The 19,301-nt window shown below is 41.2% G+C and overlaps 1 protein-coding gene across 6 annotated transcripts in view; it reads left to right on the forward strand.

Moving 5' to 3' along the window:
- The first annotated feature begins 7,397 nt into the window (after positions 1-7,397).
- The window catches only part of baz2ba (bromodomain adjacent to zinc finger domain, 2Ba), a 68,969-nt gene continuing 57,065 nt past the window's right edge, over positions 7,398-19,301 (forward strand). For all 6 annotated transcript variants that reach the window (XM_080493506.1, XM_080493507.1, XM_080493510.1 and 3 more), the window contains exon 1: positions 7,398-7,606. The gene's annotated coding sequence lies outside the window, so the exon portion shown is untranslated. The remainder of the gene's footprint in view (positions 7,607-19,301) is intronic.

Genomic DNA, 19,301 nt, shown 5'->3' on the forward strand with positions numbered 1-19,301 from the left:
GTGAGCAGTGTTGGAATTGTCTTTGCGCCTCTCTATGGTTAACTGATCACTCATTATTCATAATGAAACTTTCAGACACGCAGGTGTTTTAAATGAACAGACGCTGGATCTTTTGAATTCATATCTTTGCCCTGGACAAAGTGCTTGACACCAATCCCACAATGTTTATATAGTACACCGAAGTGATGATGAAATTATTGCAGCTCCCAGTGAACCTTATTTCAAAAAGAAAGAAAGAAATCTGAGAGGTTATCAGTTAATAAGTAAAATAGCTTCCTTTGATCTTGTTATTGCCACCAATAACATCCCTAAAAATCTCCCAGCTCACAATTCCTGTTTTTACTTTTAAAACATCAATCGTGAGCAGAGAGGAAGTTGGAAATTTGAGTGGGCTGCTGGGCTCCGAGAAGCCGTGTATTTTTAAACACAAAGTCTCAGATTCTTTCGAATTAAGTCATCTAGAAACCCTGGGCAATTGGGCTTGGAGGTAAATGTCAGTACTTGATGCAGATTAACTAAGACTTCATTTCTCTCAGGCATTAAAAGATTCCTCACATTGCCAAAACGTTGATAGAAATTCATTCAGAAGCATTCAGAGGTATGTTTTATTATTTAATACAATAAAAGATAAATTACAGTTAAGGTCATTTTTCAAGAATGAAGTGAAATGTCTAAATTACAGCATTGGTCAAAAGGCCTTTGACATGTTTTACGGTTAAACAATTGGCTTGATTTGGCTCGATAAACTGACATTGGCCATCGTCAGCAGGTATCGGCTCCCGCCCCCCTGCAATTTGAGTCGAATGAATCAGTATAGAAGATAGAGGTAGAGATTTCATCTTAGACAGTCCAAATACGAGATGGTAATATATTTTTGTCAGTACAATCCTGAGAACAATGTGGCCTCACCAGATACAACAAATCAGATGCCGAGAAACACTGCGCCGACATTTAAATTTTTTTTTTCGTATGCATTTGTTGATTAAAAAAAAGTACAGATGTTGACCAGGAATATGTATGGAGACATTATATCCGTGGGGGGGGGGGGGGGTCTGTTTTCATCCATTTTTTAATATCTCTTAGGGTTTATACGCGGTTCAAACACACCTCCAGAATGAATAAGAAAGCTTGTTCAGTAGATGGATTTTTGATGGCCTTGACACACTGTCTGAAAATAGCTTATATGGTATGCATGGACATTTTTTTTTTTTCTGCATTTAAATGAGACTTTAGGTCTATAATTAGACCACAGGTAGTATCTAGATGTAATGTATTTGCATCAATTTCACATTGCATTTGTGCTTTGTTGGTTTCAAAAGAAAGGTGACGAATAGCTCTGTGAATCAATGCCGAGGACAAACTAAAGCATAATTCAGCCGCACGCACACACACATGCACGCACACGCGCGCAAATGCAGTCAAAGGTTCTTTATATGGGAGATACACAGAGGCATTTTGTTTTAAGTAAGACGTGCTTCACATGTGGTTATTTATGTGTGGGGGCTGGAAACACTCATGTTTCAGGCAGCTTGTAGAAAAGACGCATGGCTGAAACATATTTCAAATTAGACTGCAAATGATCTTGGTTGCTGAATATTATCTTGTAGACACACATCAATTCATATGCCAAAAATTGTATTCTTTGGAAAAAGGGAAAAAAAAAAAGAGCAAAATCTTGGAAATGTGTTAAAATAAAGACCTTTTAACTAAAGGAAACAGATTCTTACATTTTGATGATGAATGATGAAGCACATTCTGAATATTGTTTACTCAGCTGCTCCTGTTCACGACTCAATTCAATTGTATTTATATAGTGCTAATTACAGCATAGTCATTTCATTTCAACTCCCGTGGAAGAAACCTCCGCAGGACGAGAGTCAGCGAGGTCACCACAGTCAGTCATTGTAACATGCACACTAGACTTGACTAGTTTCTATTTGTTGTTGTTGCTTTAAACACTAGACGCTCTTTATGAAGATGTGAGAGGTTTTCTTTTCACTCAGAAAACATGAATGACACTAAAGCATTGAATTTTGCTATTGAAACAAACCAAAAATAAATAAAAATCTTAGCTCGCTGGCAGTTTCAGTATGACGCAATTATGAACCTTCAGGGTCAAAGTTACTTAAGAATCAGTCAGTCAGTAGCGAGAAGCATACCCACATACATAAACTGTGAAGACAGTCAATTGTCCCTCAAGACCCTTGTTTTTTTCTGGTTGGTGTTAACACAAAAACTCAGATCATATACGTATCATACATAAAAGCTGATGTCACATTAGCTATGAGCTCCACTTTCAGTGCAGCACATTGTACATAAATGTGGTGCTACTTTTTCCTGCTCTCACTCGTATTTTCAAGGAACTCCGCCAAATCGGACTTGTCAAAGTCACTGCTTGAAAGGGAAAAGAAACACGCATGCACGCACGCACGCACGCACACACACACACACACACACACACACACACACACACACACACACACACACACACACACACACACACACACACACACACACACACACACACGCACACACGCACACACACACACAAAGCATTCTTCCTGCAGAAAAAAGCCCTGTTAAATCTCTGATGACTGATTTTGGCAACAATGATGTCTGTCAATATGAGCTGAGAACCTTGTGTGGATTAGCATTGGGGTGGAATTTCATGAATGGTAGTCTTACCTTTGCTTTAAAAATCACGAGCAAGTGACTCAAAAAGTAGGTCCAGGTTTCTGTGGAATTACAGTATTGCTTCATTTTTTTGGCCATTCATTATTCAAGTATTGACTTGGTATGAGAAGAAATACGCACAAAACAAGGTGTCTAACAAATACACACAAATATTATCAGATATTATGTTTTCTATATAGGTCAAAAAGAATAATGGCGCGTTACGATAATAGCGCAAGAGCAACACCAGTTACTTATCTATCACTGTATATGCCACTGTTGGAAGATATATCTTCTGTGGACAGAAATCAAAGCTAGTTATATGTAAGCTATGATAATGCACTGAGGCTTGAAATTCCTTCAACTGTGAAAGCCATTTCCCTTGAAAAATCCCCTCAGCTTCATCTGTCGCAAAATGCAAAAAGCAAGAGAAATTGTATGCTTACACAAAGTAAGTAGTATCGGGTTTTTTTGTGTGTGTGAGTGTGTGTGTGTGCACATATTTTTCTTTCTTCATGTCATCATTAGTCCAACGAGTGAGTAAAAAACCGTGGTACTTTATTCCAAGTTGATTAAATCACAAAACTAAGTGCGCACAGTTAACTGTAGTTAACTGTATTTAAGAGCAAGCTTCCTCCAGGGTGATATTCATGAAGACTAGAAGGAAAATACTAGGTTGATTACCTTTGCTAAACCCCTGCACTTAGGCGCAGATTTAGCGAATGGAAAATCTGCTGACATTTTGTGCGGTGTGTGTGTGTGTGTGTGTGTGTGTGTGCACACTGACGTGAGTAAAAGATGTTTTTATTTGATTCAAGGTCATTTGGCTTTGCTCAGGTTGGGGTGACATTTGCTTGTGATCTCATTCTTCGTGGAGAGATGCATCACTGTGGGGCTGAGAGTTGTTTCTCCACTTTCCTGGCACAAATGACTCCTCATTCCCAGAAAAGGAACATACTAATGCTCTTCTCTCTCTCTCTGTCTCTGTCTCTCTCTATCGGTCATACACTGGCAGCATGTGCACACGGACTGCATCTCCTCATTGAATGACAGTGTGAATGTACCTCATCAACGAATGAGTCACTCTACTACTCTGCTATTATGATGATTTCTCCCTTCTGTGTATTACATCATGCAACAGAGGGTTCTGCTCAGTTACATTCACCACAATAAACAGTCTCCGAACACATTAATTTAGACTGTGCAAGGGGTTTATTAGTCAACCTTTCGCAGAAAACGTTGTTTGGTTGATCTTTCGGAGTGCTTTCCAGTTTGTTGGTGCTGTGTGCAGCACAGAATCATATTCTTGTGAACACACAGACAATAAGGCCGACCTTTGTATTGGCTGAAAACAAGGGGGTTACAAAAGCACTTGTAATGTCCCCAAAAGTGGATCCCTCTCGGGGTTAAAGGTCATGGCTTAATGCATCTTTCACTGTCATGGATTCACATATGTCATTAGATGTATTTAGATTTTCAGAGTATCCGTGGTGAACCTTTTTGCTGTAAGGGGTGGTAGAATACTGATCAATAATAGCATTCATGAAGCATAATTGCTGAATTTAATGCCGGCGAGAGAATATGAGTGTTACTTGAGGCACACCAATATTCTACATATAGCAGACACAAATTGGTCCCTTGTGCTTTAATCACACAGGCAGTTCAAATCATTGACTTTTCAAATCGTTACATCTCACAAGGCATTGTGTTCAAGACTACTGCTGTATTGAAGGGACGCTACAAAGAGAAGATACTACATGGATGGGAAGAATAATTACGGTCCAGTTGTGGGTTCTTACATTAATCCAAAACAAAAGATTAAATTAAACCAAACTATTACTGCGGTGTAAGATGTCAGAGGCAGCGAAGGAACAATAGCGCTCGACTCATTCTATACAGCAGAACATTGTCTTAATTCAATTTATTGGGTGTTTATTTAATACTTATTATGGAGCGCACAACAATAAGTGAGGACTAATTCAATTGCATAAAAAGACATCCTTAGGCCACTTTTCTTGTGTGTGAACACTATTTTAAGCCCCATTTATGGTGTTCAAATTAAACATCTCGGAGTTGCTGGAAGCTTCTTGTGTTAATGGAATCCCACATAGTGGATTGTGTGGGGAAGAGAGCAGATGAATCTGTATTCCCTGAATGTGTCTGGGCAAAAATCAATAAATGCAAGCACAGCTCCTCGCTTCTGATGGCTGTCCCTGTCTTTGCATGGCGGACTAATAGAAAAATAATAATTAAATTTAAATCACCAGATTAATTTGTTTTCCATCAGTCTCAGGAGAGATCCTTTTTTTTCCCTGTTTCTTTAGTGGCTCATTATACTTTCTAATCAAGACAAAAAAAGTCCCTCTTTTAGACAGACATGCTGTCTCCCTTCCCCCTTCTCTTCCCTGTGGTGTGCTTTCTCGCATTGCAGTCATTGTGCTGGCACTTATTATGTTACAAATGACCGAGGTACGGCAGGCATTCTCAGTGTGCATGCAAAGAGGGCCCACCCTTCTATGCTACTAGCGCCTTCTCCTAATGACGATGCTCAGAGTGCCCCCCGACGCCGCCCCATGCAGCCCTCTTCCCCATTCCCGCCCCCATGTGCTCTCTTTAATGAAGATTCTCCAATGCAATTAAAAATCCTTGCTTCTTGCTGCTACTGTATGACAAACAGGGCCACTGTCATTCCTCATGGCCTGTCATTCCTGCTACAAAAGGCGGAGGAGAGGGAGAAATACACCAGGGTGCCAGTGGCTAGAGACGGATAGAGAGGATTGTGTTGTGTGTGTGTAAGTGTGTGTGGGTCAGTGTGGCTGTGTGTGTTTGAAGAAGAGCAAAACCCCCCATCTCAACAGGTAATGGAAAGGGGCAGAGAGAAAAATCAATGGCCAAAGAACATGGAGAGCAAGCTTATAAAATGGCTTTAACTGCACACCACAAGCTGAATAAGGGGTTTCTGTGTCCATCCTCCAAACTCTGGTGATCATGAATGTTTTAGCAGACCCCCACCCATCCACCACCTTTTCCTTTCGCTTTTCTTTTTTTTTTTTATTACTCATAAAAATGACTGATATCTGAGTAAGATATTTGCAATTGTTGCAATACCATCTAAAATGTTACAGTGACACTTTCTGAATGTTGTGACATAACAGCGTGAAGTGAGAAGAAAGCGAGAGAAAAGAGAGAGAAGGGGGGAAAGAGAAAATCGGGATGCATTTATGGTCATTTAGAATGTTTATGAAGCATTAATATGAATGTGCCTGTAAACCAACACTCCATCACTCCGCTAACAATGAGTTCATTGTTTGTGCGTGATTTATGAGGTGTCCATAAAGTAACAGTGAACAGTTTGTTAATCCAGTATAATACCTGTTAATGTGGATACAACCAGTGGTGATGTGACACTTGGACACACACAGACACACAGACACACAGACACACAGACACACACACACACACACACACACACACACACACACACACACACACACACACACACACACACACACACACACACACACACACACACACACACACACACACACACACACACACCAGTTGGCTCTGTGACCCATCCTCATCCTCATCAGGGTGGGGCTTTTAAGAACAGTTGCCCACTCCATCTGCAAAAAAAAAAAACCTCCCCACCATCAACATCCCTCCACCCCACCCCCTTGTTGTTTTCCAGTTGAATGAAATAATCTTCCCCCGTCTGGAAACCCAGTCTGGGTCAGAGGGCCTGCGTTCAGCCTGTTGCTTATTGTGTGTTCAGAAGAGGAGGTAAAGCATACAATTAGGCACAGATGGCTGTCTTTGCCAGGCAATGTATTGATCCTATCCCGAGGAAGAGCTGCCCCGTTTCTGTTTTTGTTTCACAAAATGTCTCCTCATTTAGAGCCCATGTGGAACTGATTTGTATCTGTTTGATCACGCATATGAGGGATCATTGTTTGGTCAGTTAATAGTTGGAGACACGTGTAATTTTGATCAGAGTTGACAGACAGACAGACAGATAGATAGACAGATAGATAGATAGATAGATAGATAGATAGATAGATAGATAGATAGATAGATAGATAGATAGATAGATAGATAGATAGATAGATAGATAGATAGATGGCAATGAATGTGTGGCATCACTTTATCCTTCAGTTTATATAATTGATAACTACGGTAAAAGAATTTTTAAAATGATGTTACCTTAAAAAAGCACACAAAAAAAGAACTGATCTGGTAGGTTCCCACTAATCAGTTTAACTTTCCCAAAAAAAGAGGAAAAAAACCAACACTAAAACACTGTCAGGTGTATATATAAGTAAAAACAACATTTTTATTTTAATGTGTAAAAACACATTTTAAATCAAAAAACGTAAAGTCGCCATTAATACAAAAATAATTTCTATAAATGAACAAGTTGATAAAAGTTGAAATCATTTTTTTAATCATTATTGTTATTATTATTATTATTTTGACGCTATTTGTTTACACGCGTGACGTGACGCCAACCAAACCAAACACGACAAAATAAAAGTTACCGCCGCGTCCCTTTTGGTAGCTAATGACAAATGTCGCATTTAAAGTAATAACGGTCAATTACAGTATCCGTCCTTTCCCCCGGACCGCCGCACAAATAATAAGTTTTCTTTGTGTGGCAGTAGTGAGCTGACGTCAGGTCGGTTCCTTGAAGTGGAGCTGAATAAACCTTGAGAAGAGTCTCCTTCAATCTGCTGTTAGTAACTAACACACACACACACACTCACACACCGAGACTCAATTACTGCCCAATTCCCTTCTTTATCATTCGTCCCCGACCTCTTTCATAACCAAAACCGACCAAGGAAAAAAAGAGGCGACAAGAAGACCGAGCCGAAGTGTTAGTTGAACTAGAAACCCACGTTGGAAATAAGTAAAGTGTCGAAACTAAAAGAAGGTAAGTGTTTTATTTTCACGGACGCTTTTTTCCTCTCTCTCTCTCTCTCTCTTCGCCCCATCACAGAACAAGCGATGAGCTGCGTAGAGCTCCGGCTCCGCTTCGACTTTCTTTAAGCTCTTTAGAGTAAAAGAAGGAGAAAAAAAAAAGAGAAAAAAGAAAACTACTGCTTTACACACAGTTTCTTGCTTTCTGGCTTCGGTGTTTTTTTTTTCATCCGGTCATCGTTTCGGGTCGCGGTTAGCGGTTCGTTCGGGTCAAAGTTTTTGGCCGTTTTAACCGAAAAACCAAGTGTTTTCCCTTCTTCTCCTCTTCACAGCGCTGACCTGATAGTGGGAATCGTCTTTGTGTCCCTCTTCCCTTTCTCGCACCGCTTCGCTCGGTCGTATTTGATAACTTGTTTCGTTTGTTTGTTTGTTTGTTTTTTTAATGGAATTGAACTTTTTGTTCTTCTTCTCGCGTAAAGGTTTTGTTGTGTCGGCCGTTTAATTGTTCGGGGGATGTGTCGGTTTTGTTTTGTGCCGTTGGATGTTGTAACCGTTGGAAGGGGGGCGAGAGAGCCGCGAGGCAGTGGACAGACTCACTGCTGCTCCTCCGCTGTGTCCGTCCGCTCAGATCCATCCAGCTCCTCAGTCCCTCGACGCCAAAATAAAAAAAAAATTAAAAAAAACAATTAGCGACAAATACATAAATATATCCACCCCCCTTTCTATATCTGGATGTGTTATATTCGTGTGTTTTTCGAGTTTTGAGCTGGTTTTTGTTTTTGGTCGTGTTGCTGCGGGCAGCCTGACGGGGAGCTGCCTGCCTGCATGCGCCGCGGTCGCTTCCTCAAACCGAGCGGTGCGCGTGCAGCGAGGCGAGCTCGGCCCGAGTTGTTGAAATTTATCCCTTTGTGTATATTACAATATCCTCCATTTTTTTTCCCTGCCCCTTCCAAAACAACAAGCCTCTCGCCATCTTGGTTATTTTAAATTCGCCCCTCAAGCGCACCCCCCCCCCCCCCTCCTCCTCCTCTCTTCTCTCGCTCTCTTCTCGCACACATACACACAAACAGACTGGCGACTTTAAAAGGAAATGGATCCACGTTTTTTTTTTTCCTTTCAAGTTTCTTTCTTCTGTTTTTTTTTTTTTTTTTTTTAACCAAAGTTTTAGACTTTAGTCTCGAGATCACATCTTGCGTGTACTTTCACAGAGGAGATTGTAAAAATTGCGGAGTGGGCATTTGAAGCCAGTTTATCCCAAAAGGGGGTAGTTAGTGTTTATAAGTGAGAGGTTTTGCCTTTAAAAAGCACATTTAAAGCGACGTGCTGTAATTTTTTTTCATGACGGGGACTTTAAAAAAAAAAAAAATTAAATGCCACAGGGGCAGGTAGAAACATGGAGATGTTTTATGACAGCCGCATTTAGGGAAACCTGTTTATGTGTTTTAACTAAATATTGTTAAATGCAGACCAGCGTTTTGCTCAGAGCTGCGTAAACATGAATGAATGGAGGAGGTAGGAGGAGGACAGAAAGACAGGAAGGTGTATTAGGCCTAATTTATTAGCATCAACCTTACATCTGGATATTATAACTTATTTGGATCACAAACATTGGTGTAGTTATAAAAGGTTGTTGGCTGTTTTTTTGTAAAGTTGAATTGATGTCCGAATGATGGATTCGCAAAAATTGCCAAGTTTGAAACGTGTGTGCTCACATTTGTGTCGTCATAAACTGCACACACAGTTTAGATCACCAACGACTAAGCTGTTACTTGTCTGCAACAGTTTAGATAGGAGGATCTTGGCAGGCTGTAAAATGGTGACCCTATTTAATTTCTGTCATCCATCTTACAAAAGGTGTTGTTTTTAGCTCACGCTCTGTCCCTTACTGTTAAAAATTTGGCCCCACTTTCTTCCCCATATGCTGTAAGCAGTTTAAGAAAGAGGAGGAGAGGGGGGGGGGGGGGCGTAAAAAGAAAACAAACTGAACAAATGCTTTGAAATGGAAAATCTGATCATTTCACCTCCCACCTCTTTTGTTTGCCCGTTTATTGCTGCAAAGCTGGAGTGCAGAGGAGCAGATGTTTAGCCAAACATGAAGGCGCGGTGCTTCTGTCCTTATGGGGATGGCTCTCCCTCCTCTCACTGCTGATGCATCGACATGACAGCTGCTTGATTTCATGGAGCTGCTAAGAAGCCATTAGTGGTATCAGTGAATTGAAACGGAACAGTGTCTCCCAGTTTTCTATCACTATTACAACTGTCTATTGTTAAGTGTCATTTTGTGCAGATTTGTTTGAATCTCTGTGTGTGTGTGTGTGTGTCTCTGTCTGCGCGCGCGCACATCCTGCAGCTGAACATACAACCAAGAAGAAGTACTAATGTATTTGTGCACTGTGTTTTGCCATAATTTGAGAGAGTGAGCAAGAGCAAAAGTGAAAAAAGGGGAACAAATCTGTCAGAGTTTGTTTGGCATGTTGGTTTGAAATGAAAGCACACTGTGCTACCTCAAGCACACTCAAATCAGAGATGTCTCTCCTTGCCAGGCCAGGAAAAAAAAAGTCAACTCTGCTGGAGTTTTATGGTCTCTTGCTCTCTCTCTCTCTCTCTCTCTCTCTCTCTCTCTCTCTCTCTCTCTCTCTCTCTCTCTCTGCTTCTCTTTTCCTTCCTCAAATTGGAACTGTTGTTTTTGAAGAGATAAAGGAGGACTTCTGCTTGACTTGAACATTCAGGAATTAAGGATAGACATAGTTAAGCCCTATTTGCATGTCTACCAAAGTCACGGCAAACGGTTGCTATTGACTAAGCTGATTAGGTGAAATTAGGTTCACGAGCTCTGTGTCTGGGGGTGCTGAATCTGACAGAACTTGGACAGCTTTTGAGAAGACAATCCCATGTGCACACAAGGCTGTATTCTCCATAATCCCTTACTATTGAATATGGGGCTATCTTCTTTTTCATGGAGGAAACCTATAGTTTGTGTTCTTTGGAAAATGAAGTGAGTTTTATAAAGTGTACACGATATAGCAATCAAGTTACAGGGATGAGGAAGTGCGCAGATGACTACATGTTACGCTATTGCTTTGTTTCCCAATCACAGTAGGTGCAACGCATATCATGTAAAAGTCGCCGTCAGTTGGAATTGCAAGTGCACAGATGTAAAGTTGAATCTATTTCCTTTAAATCTGGAAACCACTAATCCATTTGAAATGAACAAGGCAAATACACCTGTTCTTTTGTGCTTTAACCAACTTTTTCATTGTTTTTATCTTTTTGTCGTTGCGTTTTGATGTCACTCTAAACTGTTGTTTAGTTTGTGGCAACAGTGTTAGCCGCTATCATTCAGGGATTCTCTTACCTCGAGCAGAAGAAATGAAGATCCAGTCAGATAATGTGGCGAAGTGAAGTGCTCCGTTACCTTCAATTGGTTCTAGAAACCTTCACACTGTTGTGGTGTGTGCCCTTTAATCATGATATAACTGAACACAACAGTATTATAGCTGTGTTTGAATCTGTACCAAGGATGATTCCTACAATGCAACTGAATAAAATTCAACATTCAACTCTGTATTTATCCATCATGTAAGAGAAATCCTTAAAAATGAGCAGCTATTTCAAACGAAATTCATTGAATATTAGTCCACTGTTGCTCAATAGCATGTCACTTGTGACTCTTGTGCTATTTTCTGCATTTTTAATGTGTCAAGATAATGTGGCCCAATAGGAGAACACTATTAATAATGACAAAAGATCAAATTCTGCACTAGCACACATATGCCAATGTGCAAATGTGCAAAGGTATAGCCAACATTGTTTTTATGGTCCATGCAAAGTGCTTAATAGAGTGTGAGTAACTTCCAGTCTTAATATTTCATGGCATTGATGTCAGTGTGTTATATTTAGTCAGAGATTAATAAGACCCACAAACAATCTATTGATAATAATGGCCATCTGGGAGCACTGTCAAATCTCTGCATGTTAGTGCTGACACTGAGCTGTAAAATTTAGAGAGGAAGCAGAGGTCTGCTCCCTGTAAACCAAATGATTCAAGGACTAATGTTAGACACAGTCTCATCCTGGCCATACTTTCCTATTCTTTCTCATCGCTAAGTCATTTATTTGAGAATCTATCATGGACACACACTGAAAGCAAGAATACCAAATGGAAGAAGAAAAAAAAAAAAAAAAGCACCAAAAAACTGAGGACTTTAACAGATGTTTTGGAAGTAGTCACTAATCCTTTGAGGACTAATGTTCCATTGAGAAGAAGAGACACTAGTGAAGCCCTGAAAGCTTATACGCATCAGATTGATAATACATGGTATTGTTTCAGATCAAATCGGCTCTGCTCCACGTCTCACTTGGTCCTCCGGTTTTTGTTCAATACAGAGCCGTGCAGGTGGCTCACTTATTGATACGTGTTTACATGGCCTCGCAGGTTAATGTCCTCTCAGCTGGAAAGTTGGTTAGCTCTCAGAAGATCCACCTAACCTTATGTAACCTTGCTATTTCGGTAGCGCTGCATGTTCACCGAATGTCCTGATAATCATCAGGGTACACAAAATAATTGTCTAAAGCGCATGCTTGGTGACAGCTGCTTTTAACACGAGCCTTGTAGCTTTCTGTGACCAAAGTTATCTGCAGCCATCTATGTGGTGAGACATGCGTTTTGAAAAGTACGCTAACGAGGAAGCACACATTTGTCTGTTGTTGTAGAAACAAGTAAGCAATCTCAACTGTTAATTAAGACTAAACAAATCAACACCCATTTCAGTTTTTCCCCTGCATTTCTGAGTGGATTACATATTGTGGATTAATTACCTAACAATAGGCAGTGTAAAGTGCAAGTGGGTCACCCTGCGTTGACTTTCAGGAGACAGAAGACAGAGCGGCCAAATTTGGGAGGGAAAGGCGATAAGCTGCTTCTTTGCTGTTCGTCCCCTGGGCCTCTATTTATCATTCAATGTGAGAATTTCCTTGATGAAAGTCAAGGTTGTTTGTGCATGCTCTGTCTCGTTGGGATGTCTGTTTTTCCACCAGCAAGGTGAAAAGGTTGATTTTCCCCTCCAAAGAGAAGCCTTGTTTGGAAAGTCCATGGTAGTTTCTTTTAATGAAGTCTCAAAAGGTCCTCATGATTTTTCCACTTCAGGGCTGTTTTTGTTTTGTACATTAGTGTGGGGGTGAAAATACAGATGTACCTCGTGTTTTGTTCACCATAGGTCTGCGCGCAAGCAAGTCCTTGTAATTCACTGTTTGTCTCTATCGCATATTCATGTGGTAAAGACATCGCGAAGAGGGTTATCACTTTATGTGATGCTGAAAGCATCCATTTAATGTGGCCTTTACAAAACAGAAGAGTGCAAGAAACAAAAAAACATGGCAGCATTATGAAAGCATTTCTTTTCTTGAAAAGAAATCACATCAGTTTTATTTGGCTTCATGAAATGGAGACATTCAGAGTCTCTTAACATTAGCTGAATGAGGCTGGATTGGAACAGCGTAAACATGATGTTAGGGATTTTGTTTTTCTGTGAAAAAGCCAAACAAAATGTTTTCTCTCATTTACCTCCTATTGCTGCCCATTTGTGTGGGTTCCCAGCATTCTGTTTCAGTAGGAACTTGACTGTGGAAATGGCAATGAGGTCTGGAAAACCTGCTATTTGGTTTGACGTTTACCACACCTTGACACTCTCAATCTGTAGCAGGGGGCCTGTATTTACACATTTCTCGACAATTCTCCCATGCTGACTGCGCTCAGATGGGGGAAAGGATACTGGGAATGGAAAAGAAATAGGAAGAAGGTTTCAGATGTTGGAATGGGAATGATATTGGTTTCTCTATTGGTGTGCCTCCTGGGTCAGTTGGTTCTTGATGATACTATAGAATAGCTTGTAGCAGCCGAGGGAGCTGTGAGCCTTGGTAGGTGTTAGGATGCACGTACACACGGTGACACACAGCCTACAAATACAAACAGCTTGACACACACACACACACACACACACACACACACACACACACACACACACACACACACACACACACACACACACACACACTGGCTGTCAGAACGCAAGCATTTATGCATAGGGAAAGGACACACTCGCACACGAACATGTACACACACAAATGCATGAGATTGCGCCTCGACAGCCCCCTTTTATTGATCTTCTCCAGCATTTAAAATCTGGTCACTGCTGTCACAAAGGCTTTTTATTTTAGCTGCGCTGGCAAAGCCTGCTCCAAGCGAAGCCAGAATTTAAAATATTTAACTCCTACGTAGCACCATGAGAAATGACAAGGATGGAGGACAAACAAATAGGAACGCAGTTTATAGCTTCACAATAGCTATATGTGCATTTGTTCAGAGACGTGTTTTATGTAAGACACTGATACAATCGGTCCTTGCTGTGGCGGCTGTGTTAAGTGCTATAGTTTGCAGCAAAAATCTGCATATACTGCATTTTTTTCTTCATAAAGTTTTTATGAATTGAGGACTATCCTCTGCTTCTATCAAGGAAAGAAACAGACTGAAATGAACTTATCTTAGAACTGACCTGCGTGGCCTGACCTTGTTAGTTGTGCAGGCAGAAATGTGAGCAGTCATTGGATTAGTCATTACTGGACCAGGGACAAGCTGCTGTTTTTAGCATTTTAAGGTTAAAATAGGATGCTCATGTGTAGAGAGGCAACTCAACGGTGTCTAATCCTCAGAAGCCCTATAGCACGCAGTCTTAGAGTCCCAGTTATCTCACTTACTCTTACTTACTCTTGTTCTCTCAGCACACTAAACAAGGTATTGAAAAATAATTTCCCCTTTTTTCTTCTGAGGAAATTGTCAGGGTGTTCAGTTAGTCCCAGATGGTGTGGAGGAAATGATCTGAGTAAGTATGTTCGCGCTACCTTTCGAAATAATTTGTCATGAAAAGGTCAAAGCACATTTCAGTGATTTCAAAACGCTTCTACGTTGTAGTGAAAATTTATGTCGCATTAACAGCTTATTAAAAACACCACCGGGCTGCCAAGTGAGTTTTCTCATCCAGTTGAACCTGCTGCTGCGCTGTTGTAGTTTTTCTCTTGTCCAGCTCTGAAAGCCTAGCCCTACTCAGTCTGTGGCATTGTCCCGTTTTCCCCCTCTCCCCGTCTGTTTGTCTGTCTGTCTCTCTCTGTTTCTCTCTCTCTCCCACTTGTGCTCTCTCTTTCTGAACGATGACACTGAGAGACAGCTGTAACGTGAGACGCCTCTCTATCCTGGCAGGGGCTTCGAAAGCTGAGGCAGAAGGGAGGGAGAGGGCCTTTATCTGAGGCTGGGGGCGCTGACCTCCTTCATTCCCCTTCTCCTTTTCTCTCCTCTGTCTCTGCATCTGCGAACATACCCTATCCTCCCCCCACTAAACGAAGCCAAAAGGACTGCACTTTTGAGAAAGTACCTCCCCATACCAATAAACCTAATGAACAGAATTCGGTGGTTACACCATTTAAAATCTCTGCAATGCTTTAAAATCTTTTTGAAATAAAAATTTTCTCCATCTTTACTTCCTTTTGGATGGAAAGAATGAGTTGCCGAGGGTACAGAGAAAAGAGTGATATTTGACTGACTTTTGATTTGAAAGAGCTCATATCTATGTGTGTGTGTGTCTGCGTATGTGTGTAAGTGCATGTGCACTTTTGCATGTGGATGTAGATGGAAACAACCACACATCCCCTGGACTCTAGGCTATGGCTGCTAAATCCTCTGTGAGAGCTCCCGTGTGTAATCCAAACATTTAGAGCTAATTTAAGCATGCAGGCAGGAGCAGCATCCTTTAGGAAACAACAGCTCTCTCTTCCTCTCACTCTTGCTCTCTCTCTCTTCATCCAGCACTTTGTGTATATGTGTGTGTGTGTGTGTGTGTGTGTGTGGTTGCGTGCGTGCGTGCGCATGTTCCTGTGTGTGTGTGTGTGTGTGTGTGTGTGTGTGTGTGTGTGTGTGTGTGTGTGTGTGTGTGTGTGTGTGTGTTTCTTGTTGTCGCTGGAGGGAAATGAAAGCACTCAATCACTCACCTGTCAGAGTACTTCAAAATCTGTCCACAACACAGACACAGGCACACATATACACACACGGACACATATGTGCATACACACTTACCCCTGAGGCTTTGACAGGACTGGCCCTTTATTGACTCCCTTGATCAAGGAGACAGTAGATCCATTTAATAGAAGCTCCACACTCACACACATAAGCAGTGAAATCAAAGTGGATTCACATCTGCTCCCTTGCACAGCTTCACTCTATCCATTTCCTCTTGTCCAGCAGTGCTGGTAGTCATTTAAAAAAATTTGGCGTGTGGAATTGAATTTGGAAAAGCCAATACTTATAGACGGCATTATGTGTTTCATTGGAAGGAAGGCCAACTAGCTATCTTATCATCACTGCAATGGCATTACATCAAAAACCAGTTCTGATTCGCCTTTTCAACTCATCTTGTGCTATTGTGTGGAGTATGATCATGTTGTGATACAAGCCCGGCCTGGGTGATAGGCAATGCTCTGTTGGCCCTGGCCCCTTGTGCTCCCCAGTTGGCCGTGTTTTGTGCTGAGTGTTTTGGAAGGCCAGTTAGCCAAGAGGGTGCTGGGAGGAGATGTGACAGCTGTGTTGGTCACGGCTACTCTGACCTTCACACGTCATCTTGATGGATCATCAGGGCTGTAACGATATGCTGAACCTGTTGTGTAGGCCTGATTATCCACTGGCGATGATCTGGTCGCATACTGTACAGATACTGATATTTAAAAAATGCAGCCGTGGACAGTCAACAACGAGTGCACGATGACTTGCGTATCTGACTGAGATTTATCTCACAAAGAGGAGCAAGGAATAAAAGTGGCTTGCCTAATGCAGCAATGGGCTCGCTGCCATTTTATGGAAAAGTTATCAGGACAACATAAAAACATGCGTGAATACGCAGATGAGAATACGGCAAAGCGCAAGTCTGGTATTTCATATCTATATTCTACCTCTCGTAAATGGATGGCACTAATGTTCTGAGCTTTTCACCATTCTCAAAGCGCTCTACTTCGTTGTGTGGTGTAACCCGTTCCCTTGAGATGGCACTTGCTCCATCAAGTCAAGGAAGAAACCATTTAGTGGAATGACAAACACAGACACACACACACACACACACACACACACACACACACACACACACACACACACACACACACACACACACACACACACACACACACACACACACACACACACACACACACACACACACAGCACCGGGAGGCTGGGTGGATTTAAATTGCACTTAGACAAATGTTTCTCACAAGTTCTTTATTCCTCCGTTCTCTCTTACTTGCCCCGAACATACACTTACTCACATACAAAAGTACTTGCATAGAGATTCCATTTTGTCAGCTTTCAGCCCCAGATCATGTAACGATAAAAGATGCTGCCCTGCAGTTAAACACTGCCAGTAAATCACAGGGCAAAGAAAGCTGGGAGAAGCACTTATTTTTAAGCAGCATGAGAGACCACACTGGGGGTGTGGTGGTGGGGGGTTGAGACAGATAGGGTAAGACACGCAGAGAGCGAGAGAGAGAGAGAGAGAGAGAGAGAGAGGGGGGAAGAGAGAGCTTCTTTGTGCACTGTGTACTGGCATTGTGTGTGATGAAGAGATGAATCACTGCTATTTAGGGATTGGTTTCCTGCAACTGATTGTGTGACGACTCGGTGGCGGACAGATTGTCAAGACTTGCCTGTTTTGTTCTGGGGGCTTCAGGAAAATGTCCGTGGCCAAGTCTCACTAACTCACTCCCACAGGGCCCGGTGTGCCAGAGATCAGGAGAGACAACAGAGACAAACACCTCACCAGTGTCGCTCTTCTAACAAGGCATCAAATATTAAAATGCAAGGGATTTTAGGCCAATCTCAATATGTATATTTTCAGAGTACACTTGTTTTCCACGCTCGAATGCCAACAGAGGGCTTTTTTTTTGGTACTATTAAAAATAAACTGGTGGCTTACATGAAGTATGGAGGGATTGTTCGTTCTTTCTTTCCTTCTTTTTGTCTCTCTGTCTTTCTTTCTGTCTTTCCTTCTTTTCTTTTGGTGTACAAAAGTACTACCCTTGTATTTAACCCTGTGCAGATGCCTCGGAGCTGCTGTATGAATCCACAAGTAAAGTCAACATCTGTTTGGCTGAGGCAGCAGGGGTAGATTAGGGAAACCAAACAAGACCATTCAGAGAGACGTCATAACAGTTAGGCAGTGCACTGTCCATGTGCAAGCATGCCTGCAGAGTAAATGCAGGTAATTATAAGTTTGTGGATAGTTCCTGTTTTTTTTCCCTTCTTTTCTGCCTTTTAAGTTAATTTGATGGAAATTACTAAGTATGATGGCTATTATTAAGTTGACATTCAGATTATTCCTCAGAACGGAGTATCACTAATACCTCATATAACTTAGGGCAGTAATTTGTTGAATCGCTTTGATATGGGCTATAAAATAGTTTTGTGTTATGTTCAGAAACATAATTACAAGGATTCCATTCATATAACCTGATGTTTTTCCCCTTGTAGGGTGAGTTAATTACCTCACTATTTGCGTGTTGATAAACAGTTATTTGAATTTGTCATATGAGATAAACAACCACATGGTTATTTGATTACATGACATAAACCTGGTAGAAACCATAGTTATAAATGATTAATTCATTGATGTGTTTTTAAAAGGATCCATTAACTTCTTTTGCTTTTACTTAATCTATAGTGAATATTCTTAGTCTTTTTGATTTACGTGGGATGATAAAGAAAATATGTTACAGGTTTGCAGCGTAAATTGGACAAAACAAGCATCTGCGAAAAGTAATGCTTGTATTAGTCAAAAGATCTTCTTTGTATTGTGAAATAATCTTTTACAATAAAGAAAGCTTGGCTTATGTAGCAGTGCATTATTTGTTGCAGCCTTGACATGATAAACTGACTTTATTTATAAGGACACTGCAGCTGAAAAAGACTTCAGGCTCTAAGGCTTAGGAAAGAAGTGTGTGTTTTGTGATATTTTATCCATCTGCTATTGATGTAAAACTGCTAAGATCGTACAGTAAAATGGGGTTAATAGACTAACAGCCTGATTCTCAGTCTGGCAAATGATGGCAGACAGCACTAGCTTTCTTATCCAGTGTAATTCACCTGCTCTGTGACTGGCAAATCATTTTCTGTTCTGTGCTGAAGTCTTGTGAGCAGAGATCCTTTAATCATCCCCTAATAGGCCTTTATGAAAAAGCTGAAGATGAATTCAGCTTACCTGGCTCTCTGTTATCATTATCACTGCGATGAGTTATCAAAGTATTTGTGCGTGTGTGTGTGTGTGTGTGTGTGTGTGTGTGTGTGTGTGTGTGTGTGTGTGTGTGTGTGTGTGTGTGTGTGTGTGTGTGTGTGTGTGTGTGTGTGTGTGTGTGTGTGTGTGTGTGTGTGTGTCGATAATGATGAGAACCATTAAACTTCGATCAGTTTGGTCATTATCAACACAGTCAGTCGAGCTGATTCCTGTTTAGGGATAAATTGAGCCGTAATCACAGATGAGAGTTACTTTATGAGCCACAGACTTTAACATGACAGGGGCATATTAGGAATTCACTTACAATGTATGTCTTTTTTACCTTTTTAACGAGTGACATTTAAAGAAACGAGGGCAACACTTTGGGAAAAACCAAAGCTTTTCCAA

Source organism: Lipophrys pholis (assembly GCF_963383615.2).
Source record: "Lipophrys pholis genome assembly, chromosome: 2".
NCBI classification, from domain to species: Eukaryota; Metazoa; Chordata; class Actinopteri; order Blenniiformes; family Blenniidae; genus Lipophrys; species Lipophrys pholis.